Genomic DNA, 11,377 nt, shown 5'->3' with positions numbered 1-11,377 from the left:
AGCTCTCAGCAGCCTCACCCTCACAGAGCACGAGGTGAGACGCGTACTGAAGGCGGTGGACCCCAGGAAAGCCTCGGGGCCGGATGGCGTCCTGGGACGGGTGCTGAGAGACTGCGCCGACCAGCTGGCCGGGGTTTTCACCAACATCTTTAACCAGTCCCTGTCCCAGGCCACCGTCCCACCCTGCCTGAAAACCTCAACTATCATCCCAGTCCCGAAGAAAAGCACGGTGAGCTGCCTAAACGACTACCGCCCGGTGGCACTCACACCAATCATCATGAAGTGCTTCGAGAAACTAGTCCGGGCCCACATACTCACACGCCTCCCGCCCAACCTGGATCCATACCAGTTCGCCTACAGAGCCCACAGGTCCACAGAGGACGCCATAGCGACGACTCTCCACGCCACTCTATCCCACCTGGAGAGGGGAAACAGCTACGCGAGACTGCTCTTCGTGGACTTCAGCTCCGCCTTTAACACCATCCTTCCAGACAGGCTAGTGACCAAACTACTAGACCTGGGTCTATCACACTCTATATGTGCGTGGATCAAGGACTTCCTGACCGACCGCCCCCAGAGGGTGCGGGTGGGCCCCCACACCTCCACAGCCCTCAGCCTCAGCCAGTGGCGTAGCGCAAAATCCCGGGGCCCCCCCGCAAGGTGGCGGCGGGGGCCCTTTCGCAACGGAGTAAAAAAAAAAAAAAAAAGTGCGTTTTTTAGAGGCCGATGCGTTATTGACGTTGCGAAATTTCGCAATATGCACTCTACATTCTAAATGCTTGACTTAGCAAAAGGTACAAACAAGTGAGAGCAATAGCCTATAACTAAAACCAAATGGTAGACTACACTACATTAGTAGAATGTATTATAAGTAGAATAGTACAAGCTTTATTTCTTTTAACAAAGTGTGGTGTGCACAGCAGTGTGATATCTGTAAACATATCTGTAGACTCTCCGTTAAGGGTTGCCAGATGGGATTGAGAATTTCCAACCTAACCAATCTAAAAACTTCTAAATCCACCAAAAACCAGCCCATCTGGCAACCCTGTCTCCGCTGCATCAGAGTCTACTTGTTGCGTAAAATTGGCCAGGGTTAGTCAAATCCTTTGTTGGACATCTCGTATATTGGTATATTGTGGCATTTCTTTACTGTTTGCCATCTGGTCTAGGAATACCCAGGGAGACGCAGACAGCAGAAGTAGATTCGAATGGTAGAATAGAAAAAAGAAACAGCTATATATAGCCTAACCATGCTGAATTACAGTATGTACCTGTATGATGCACTGACAGCCTGTGACTGTGAACCTGGCCGGACCCTGCCCTTCTGCCTGAGTTTGAGTATGATGCTGCCCAAATAAATGTTATTGTTTAGTGCTGTACGCTTTCGTGGTATTATATTGTGTGAATTATCATCTGTATGTTGTTTTTCTTTCACTGTGACTCGACTAACCGCCGAGATAATACTTGAGACATGTACTTCCGTAAACATACATTTTTTATTTGATTTTTTTACAATATCGGACCGACAGTCCCACATATAGCGTCTATAATGTCCGAATAGAGAATCTACCACCACCTAAAGAATGCTTATTGTACTTTGTATTGTATTTTCGCTTGCTCATTTTCCTTGTGTCTCGCTGCCTACGTGTGACGTCAAAGTCATGTTGCTATTGGATACGGCTAACTATGTATATATTTTTAAATATAGGCCTATATATTAAAATTAAGGTTGACACAATGAAGGGCCACTTATTTTCTTTATTTTATATATTTTTTCATTATAAAAAAAAAAAAAAAAGTTTGGATCCAATGTTAGGGGGCCCCCTAGTGGCTGGGGCCCCCCCGCGGTGCGTCGCTTGCGGGCCCGTCCGCTACGCCACTGGCCTCAGCACTGGGTCACCCCAGGGCTCCGTGCTAAGCCCCATCCTCTACAACCTCTACACCCACGACTTCACCCCCATCCACCCCAGCAACTACATTGTAAAGTTTGCAGACGACACCACCGTGGTGGGATGTATCTCGGGGGGGGACGAGGCGGCGTACAGGGATGAGGTAGAGCAATTGAGCAAGCTGTGCAAGGTTAACAACCTGCTGCTAAACAAGTCAAAGACCCAGGAATTCATCGTAGACTTCAGGAGGAAAAAGTCCGAGATCCAGCCCCTGCTCATCGACGGAGAGAGCGTGGAGATAGTCTCAACCCTCCGATTCCTGGGACACAACATGCGGGATGACCTGGCCTGGAAGGACAACACTAAAGGCACCATCAAGAGGGCACAACAGCGGCTATACACCCTGAGATGCCTCAGGAAACAACACAACAAGCAGGAGATACTGGTGGCCTTCTACCACGGCGCAGTGGAGAGCATCCTCACCTTCGGCATCTCCAACTGGTTCCACAGCTGCACAACAGCGGAGAGAAACGAGCTACAGAGAGTCGTGAGAACAGCACAGAAGATCACCGGCGCCCCCCTCCCCTCTCTGGAGGAGCTGTACAAAACACGCTGTCTCAGGAGGGCCTCCAAGATCTCCAAGGACCCGACCCACCCTGGGCACGAACACTTTGTCAAGCTGCCCTCGAACAGGAGGTACAGGACCCCGGCCGCTAAGACAAACAGACTGAAGAACAGCTTCTACCACAGGGCCGTCAAGGCCCTGAACACAGAAAAGGCCTAAGTTCTGGGCCCAGGACAGTCCGGACGGATTGTATGGCAGCTAGTGCTGAGGCACAAACATGTACATTTTCAAGCCTGCAAACTGTGACACTTTAAAATAATGTGAAAAAATACTTTTTGTGCAATATGACAACCCTAGTTGACTATCTGTGCAGTATAGTACAGTGGATTGTGTACATAGCCTTTATTGATGTAAACCAGCTCCTTACCTTCTTGTGATTTTATGCATCTATGCTCTTTCTAAAATGTGTTTTCTTTTTCCTTTCCTAAACACCAGGGGAGCCACCCCTCCTAAATTTCGTTGTTTGGTACCTGTACTGTAGCAATGACAAATAAAGTCCATTCCATTCCATATAGCAATACTCATTGTTTAACCTTAAGCATACTTTAAGTATGGTCACTCTCAGGACAGAAACTGACCACTCTGAGGCAACATGCGTTTCTGTGTAATTGGAACTGGGCCAGATTTAGAAACCACGGGTAGTGGAGACCAGTTTAACTCTAAGGACATACGAGCCTTGCAGTGGTCAGCTGCAGAGCAGAACAGCATGAACACAGGATGGAGACATGTATGGGAAATAATGTCAGTATATTTAGGAACGGCCAGTCAGCTGACTAGAGTCAGGTAACTGTTGACCGGGACACTAAACCGTTATGGTATGGAAGAGAGGCGAAAGCCACATCTAACTTTAAGCTGATGCCTGTGTCAGCAGGAAATCTAGAATATCAGGAGGCACTGTAAGATGTCATTCTGTGTGCGTTCTGTCTGTGCTTGCGGCAGATAACACCCGGCGTCGTAAATAAACTTGTATCTTAATTGTCTACCTCGAGCATTAATTAATTATCATAAGGAAACAACACCTCTCGGTCTCCGCCCTCATCTGAATATTCACCCACTATCAAATACAAATACAACAATTGGGGGTCCCCCCCAAAAAATTTGGGCGCGCACAAGATCAACCACCAAGCCCTCATTCTGACCCTGGAAAAACCCTGGTATGTACTGTATAACATGATAGCCATCTATGAGCAATGCACTGTATATAAGATGATGACCAAGGGTCTTTCTGCTGATGACCAAGGGGCTGAGTCCTGTTGATGGGGCCAATTTTCTTTTAGAGTCTGTAGGCTGTTTATTAAGATTTCATAAATATGATATATTGTATTTGTGTTGTTTTATAAAATGTTAATTATTTTCATTTCTTGTGCTGGTTCATTATGAACAACATGTAAAATTGCAGGAAACTAGCACAAATAATTGGGTGGGAGAGAGGGGCCGCCGCTGCCAAAACGTGCACAGTTTTGGGTCGCTCCACCTCCAAATCTCACTCCAAACTTTTGGTGAAACTTGGCAGCTCTGTAGTAGCCTATCCTATATTCCAATTGAGAAATCTATAATTAGTGTCATTCTGAAGTTCGTATTGCGATGTGCTGGTCTTAAAACTTCAAACCTAAAATATACGATCGCATCGAACTACATGAAAATAAGACATAGGCATTGAGAAGAAGCGAATATGCGTTCACGTGAATGGCACTAGTGACAGGAGACCCGCAACACTATGGCTGCGTTCGTAAACTCGCTCTGGAATCTGATCAGCACTCATGGAATGCCTTTTGTCCAATCACGTCTTTATGACGTTGAACGCAGTGTGCGCTCTGGCGCTCTGAGCGAATTTACGAACTATGACGATAAGGAACTAGGAGAGAGTGAAACAGCGAGAATGAGGCGCGGCATCGCTTTGCTTGCTATTTTTTTTTACTATTCAGATCGGAAGGAGGAATTAATGTTTGCAGATATTAATACATATTGATTTCTTTTTTTGTTTTGACTTGTCCATCGGACAACTGCAGGAGGAAGTCCACTTGTCCGAACATAAAATGTACTTGTCCCGGACAAGCGGACAAGCCTTAATGTCGAGCCCTGACAACCATTCACTCATGGCATACACTACTGATTCTTATCCATAATCATATACATGTTATTTAGTTTATTTTGGTTAATTTACTTAAATAAAACTTTAATTGTATCATTTAAACACGTGTGGACTCCCTTATTTGTTACTACCTTCGGGTGTGTAACAGCCTGTGACACAATGAAGACAGTTTCTCTAGATATCTGCTCCTCACTGCTTACTCCTATGTTCAGTTTCATATGTAGACTATTGGTTACTGCAAGTGAGATGTCACACACCACAGTACAATACAAAAAACAACAAGTGTGACAAAAGTGATTAAAATAGTGACGAATAGGAGAAAAACACTCCATATATACTAACTAGTGGACTAACCAGTTGCCGATACACAGTGTGGGAAGAGATTCAAGCGGTCGGAACACACCAGATGTCCTCAGACCCTAACGATTCTCAGCCTAATTGGGTGGTGTTGAAGGCAGAGCTGAAGTCCACAAAGAGCAGTCTCGCGTAGCTGTTTCCCCTCTCCAGGTGGGATAGAGTGGCGTGGAGAGTCGTCGCGATGGCGTCCTCTGTGGACCTGTGGGCTCTGTAGGCGAACTGGTATGGATCCAGGTTGGGCGAGAGGCGTGTGAGTATGTGGGCCCGGACTAGTTTCTCGAAGCACTTCATGATGATTGGTGTGAGTGCCACCGGGCGGTAGTCGTTTAGGCAGCTCACCGTGCTTTTCTTCGGGACTGGGATGATAGTTGAGGTTTTCAGGCAGGGTGGGATGGTGGCCTGGGACAGGGACTGGTTGAAGATGTTGGTGAAAACCTCGGCCAGCTGGTCGGCGCAGTCCCTCAGCACCCGTCCCAGGACGCCATCCGGCCCAGAGGCTTTCCTGGGGTCCACCGCCTTCAGCACGCGTCTCACTTCATGCTCTGTAAGGGTGAGGCTGCTGAGAGCTGGAGAGAGTGGTGTTTGTGTTGTGGTTACCTCCGTTCGCCCCTCGTCGAACCGGGCGTAGAAGGAGTTCAGCCGTTGATTAGGATGCACTGAAGTAGTGACAGTTCATGCAGGATTACCATTGTCTTGACCAATACATAAATCGTTTGCATGGCTTGGACTGGATTTTTGCCACTGAAGGATTTGTGGTCAGGTTGAGTCATTCAGTTTTGTGCATAAGATATGAAGTAAATGGGTCTTTGGGTACTGTTATCTGGTGGATCATGTACCGGTAGGCTGTTTATAGGTTTACCTTGCCTATAAACAGCCTACATGACCCAAATGAACCTTGACATGAACACCCTGTCATTAGTAATCATTAAAGAGCATTTTCTTAGTTGGTACTCTGCAGCGAGATGCAAAAGATAATGTATGAATTCTCTGTACTTAAGCGTACAGATGATGACATAGAGGTACCCTGCCCTTTTAACTTGGCAACATTAGCTCAGAAAAGGCAAGACATGGAAAGCTTCTTCAAGAAGGTCAATGGAGCATCCTGGAATGAAGGGTCAATCAAAATCACAAGTAAGAAACTGTGTTCCTTCTTTGAGGAGAGCCTTAGAGGAATAACTAATAGTCTTAAGGAAATCCTGAAAAAAGATTTTAAGATTGAATTCATTGTCTTAGTGGGAGGTTATGCCTCAAGTAAGATCCTGCAGAGTCACATTAAGAAGAAGTTTGGAAATTAGTGCAAAGTGCTCTGCCCTCTTGATCCCCAGGAGGTCATTGTCAAGGGAGCTGTCCTTTTTGGGGTAAACCCTAAGGTGATGTCAGCACGAGCAAGTGGCCTGACTTATGAGATTGCTGTTCCTGCCATCTTTGATGAATCCGCGCACAAACCTGCAAAGAAGTTCACAAATGAAGACAGAGAGTGGTGTAATGACATATTTGAGAAACTGGTTTAAATGGATCAGTCAGTGGGTTGTGATGAAGTCAGGGAGCACAGCTTCTCTCCCATAAAAACAGATCAGACATGAATGACCTTCACCTTTTACAGCACAGATAGACACAATCCTAAATCTATCAAGTATGTAGACGAGTGGGGAATAGAACAGATTGGCTCCTTCACTGTTCCGATGCCTGACATCCTTGGGGGCAAGGCCCGCAAAGTCAGCTTAGAAATCAAGTTTGGCTCCACAGAAATGAAAGCCACAGCCACTGACATAACTTCAAATAAAACTGAGAATATCAAACTTGACTTCATGAGAAAATCATAAAGTCAAAATTCATATTAAGTTTCTAAATTGACAATCTTTCCTTTCCACGAGACTTAATCTACTGAAACACCTTAATGTAGGTACATTCAGTGAGACAACATCATTCGATTTTTGCTTATTATCTTATTGTTTCATGCAGTATAATGTTATTGCACTATAATGTTATACATTTAGATTTGTTAATTGATTTAATTTACTTACTCCTATATTTCCGATTTTTTTTCTTTTTTTTCTTTTAACACAATACATTGCACCTAGATCACTTAGATCGTCTGACCAACGGCTTTTAATTGTCCCACAGTCTAGGCTCAAAACAAAGGGTGGCCGAGCTTTTACTGTTGTAGCTCCAACATTATAGAATCGCCTCCCCCTCACTGTCAGTTTAGCTGGGTCTGTACCACTTTTTTAAAAAACATTTAAAAACCCAATTATTTTATATAAGTTGTTTTCTCGTTTTACTTCTTGATATCTGTATTGATTTTATCATTTTATCATTTGTTTCATTGCTTTTGTGAAGTGCTTGTTTACATTTTATGAATTATACAAATATATTTTATTTGTTGCCTGTTTACTTGCTGTGTTATGCTGTATACTACCAAATGTACTGTGAAGCACTTTGTGACTGCTGTCTTGATAAGTGCTATACAAATAAATAAAAGTAAAGTAAAGCAAAGTACTCTTAATACAGTAAATGTTGTACATAAACATACCAATGTGTTCTTTCCACAGCAAATAACCAAACAAAATAAACAACAATTAAACTTTTCCCCTTTGAATGTGAATTCTTGTGTCATATATTTTTCAATTGTGCTGTGATGTTGATAATGCAAGTTAAAGTGTTCAAGTAAAATGTTCAAGTACTTTTTTTTATAAATGAGGCCCCAGGTCAAACTCACCTCCAAGTCAGCCTTCAAGAACTCACTCATGGACACTTTCTACGACACGTGCAATTGCTTCTAAAGTAGGACTTGTCCCCTGCTCACCTGGGGCCTCATTTATAGAAAGTACTTTGGATCAAATTTGATCGTATCTGTGTCGTATGTAGAAAACCACGTCAAAGTAGTGATTTATAAAGATGACCAAGGTCATCTTTAACTTGCACGTAAGCACATTTTTCTAAATGGATTATTTATGAAACGGGCTGCGCTTGTTTAAAATTGCGTACGTTATTCCGTCTATAAATACCAAATATACTTGAAATTGAACACAGGTGAATGAGCTTTGTATTTACGCCCTGTGATAGCGGCTCAATTATAGCGGCTGAATTAAGCCAAGTGCTATAATATAGGGTAGGCGTTCGTCTGGAAGCGGGAGAGGGCAGAGAAGGGTGGCTTCTCTGTAAGTTGCATTTGTCACATTTGATCATGACAACTAACGAGGCAAATGCTTATACTATAATAATATAATGGTCTTATTCAGGTGACATTGAAAACATGGCTGCTCACTCCCTTTGCGAACCCCAAGACACCGGAGGAAATCCAGTATAATTTAGCGCATGAACGGGCAAGGTCCGTTGTGGAGCACACTATAGGCATGTTGAAGGGGAGATGGCGTTGCCTTGACAGCTCTGGAGGGATATAAAGGAAGACTGAAATACAATCATAAACATCAGTTCCCTTTAAATCTTGAATTAAACAAATTTTCTCGGCTGATAACAACATCGTTAACTTTATTAAGAGCCACTTCGCATGAATTACAGTAGGCAGTGCGGCTCACATGCCTGTAATAACTCTGCATAACCAGTAGGTAATGTGCATATGTCAAGTCAATACCTGACGTAGAGCTACAATCGTTTCCACGGTCAAATTGACTCACGTTGACATTTTATAAATCACTACTTTGACCGTGGTTTTCTACCCCCAAAGTACTTTCTATAAATGAGGCCCCTGGTGTTGGTGAGGATGGATTTGGAACCGATGAGCAGGGCCTCGTTTTTGCTGCCGTTGAGCTTCAGGAAAGTCCTGCTCATCCAGCTCCTGATGTCCTCAAGGCAGTATGCCTTGCATCTATGCAGTATGCCAACAATGTTCGAGAGAAACTTGTCTTTCTGGATCAGACTACATCCAGCACATTCATGACATTCATGACTTTGTCACCTACTTCCAAAAAAAGTCTCTCCCTGATGAGATTCTCACACTGATCACATCCAAGCGGGCAACCACCTGCCCTCGCGATCCCATCCCCTCCTCTCTTCTTCAATCCATTTCCTCTGACATCCTTTCTTACCTTACCACCGTAATCAACTCCTCCTTATCCACAGGATCTGTCCCGGTTGCCTTCATGATAGCCAGAGTCAAGCCTCTCCTCAAGAAACCTATCTGTGACCCGTCCTCTGTCCACAACTACAGACTGGTATCCCTTCTCTCCTTCCCTTCCAAAACCCTTCAACGTGCTGCATCTAAACAACTGACTGACTATCTCCGGAAGATGGAACATCTGGACCCCAACCAATCCGGCTTCAAGGCTGGGCATTGCACTGAGACTGCTCTCCTTGCTGTCACAGAGGCCCTCCACTGTTCTCAAGCTTCCTCCCTCTCCTCTGTTCTCATTCTCCTGGACCTGTCCGCTCCCTTCGACACAGGCAACCACCAGATCCTTCTCTCCATCCTCTCAGAACTGGGCATCTCTGGCACCACACACTTGCTTCCTTGCTTGCTTCCTACCTGGCGGGTCACTCCTACCAGGTGACTCGGAGACAATCTTTGTCTTTTCCATGAACCCTCATCACTGGGGTACCACAGGGCTCTGTCTCCTTCACACTTAATGTTTTTTCTCTTGGCAGGGGCCCACATAGGCCCTGTGGTTTCACTCTTGCCCCTCTTTCTCTTCCCAGGGCTGGGTTCAAAGAGGGTTCTCTCCACCACAGTCCTGGTCCCTCTACAGGTCAGACACCAGACTATAGAGTGAGTGAAAGAAGGATTTTATTTGAAACTGTGTTTTTATTTTGATAGCCTACAGGACAAAGTCTTGGACTCTTTGCAGTCCATCAGACTTGAATAGGATAATATCTGGCTAGGTTCAACTGAGACAAATAACCCACATACACTCCTTGTATGTGTAAGAGGATATTTTTGCATCTTTAGATTAAAAAACAATGATCCTCTTCAGAGTCTCAGATACTTTATTTGTTGATATTTTACAAAGAATAGACAGACAGTATATACTGCACTGTAAGGGAACATTCCAATAATGATGTATTTCCCTCTGTGAAAACAAGACAGATTTAAAAAGGACACAAATCAACACATCACATTAACACATCAATCATTGTTTACACATTAACACATCATGTTCACATGTCTAAATTAATCAAATTTACCTTTCAAACGTTATGCTAGCTCTAAGCAGCTGGATTAATGTATTTGTTTAACACTTAAGTTGACAGTGAGTCAGTGGGACAGTGCACATAAAAAAAAAAAAAAGTTTTCACATCAATGTAAATGTGTCAGAGAAACGTATATACACCCATAGTCCCTGGATAAGATCAGCCTTAATCATACATGTTGTGCCTGATTTGGAGTTGACCCATTCTCATTATTACAAAAGACAAGATAAAGAAGTTGTATACTGTAGCTGCAGCTATATTGTACTTAATATTTTTCAACATACCACTTGACTGCGCTAGACAACACCACAAGGCAGGATCGCAAGCAGTGACCACAAGCAGTGACGACATAGCCAAAACTGAACTAAGTCACTGTTCCAAGCATCTTCGGACACACCACTATTTCAGGCAAACCCCACCCTACACACACAACTCACACTTAACATTTAAGTCTAAAAAACATTTACCAATGAACAGGAGAGGTGCACAGTGTTTAACTAAATTCCATTTACTGTATCTCCACTGTGAATGGGCCGCTTTATGTACAATAACAACCCTTGACTACTTTTGACATTGATTATTGGCATAATTGAATGAATCACTATGATTTAATAATTGTTTTTACGTAATGCTGCTCTTCACAAGGGATGATTAATTATGTAATCTCCATTTTTTACTAATTTTTTACTCGAATGCAACATCTTGTTGCTCCATTGGCTCAGTCTCCACCTTAGCCTCAGTCACGTTTGGTGGAAAACATTGTTTCTTATCCCAGTTCTTCCAGTCAGGTTGTAGAGGTGGGTTGTTCAGAGCCATCAAACTACCCAACCAGAAGCACTCAGCAGCTAGATGACCATAAGTGTCCTGGTCGTGATAGGTTTCATGCTGGTATTTCCGGAGGTGAACCTGTATTTAGCAGAGGTACAACGTGTAAAACAGAAGTCATCGTCTTGGCAAATAATATATTGAACAATTCAATATTCATGCACAATTAAAATGTATTATTGGGATACATTGGAAGCAAATACATTACCTTAACATTATCATCTTTCTGGCTGTGAAAAATTGCGATTTGAAGATTTTGGATGGATAATTGCATATACTCTGATACCTATAATACAAAAAGAATACCTCTCAAAGCATTTAAACAACAAAATGCCGAAACAGCAGGGGCTAAATTGAGTGTGAATAGCCAACAAAATTGTTATTGTGAAGGCCTACCTTTTTGGGGTTCTGTTCTGTGCTGAGTGGAAACAATTGTTTCAT

Source organism: Nansenia antarctica (genome assembly GCF_963989245.1).
Source record: "Nansenia antarctica genome assembly, chromosome: 8".
Classification (NCBI taxonomy): domain Eukaryota; kingdom Metazoa; phylum Chordata; class Actinopteri; order Argentiniformes; family Microstomatidae; genus Nansenia; species Nansenia antarctica.
Note: the sequence above shows the minus strand (reverse complement) of the source record.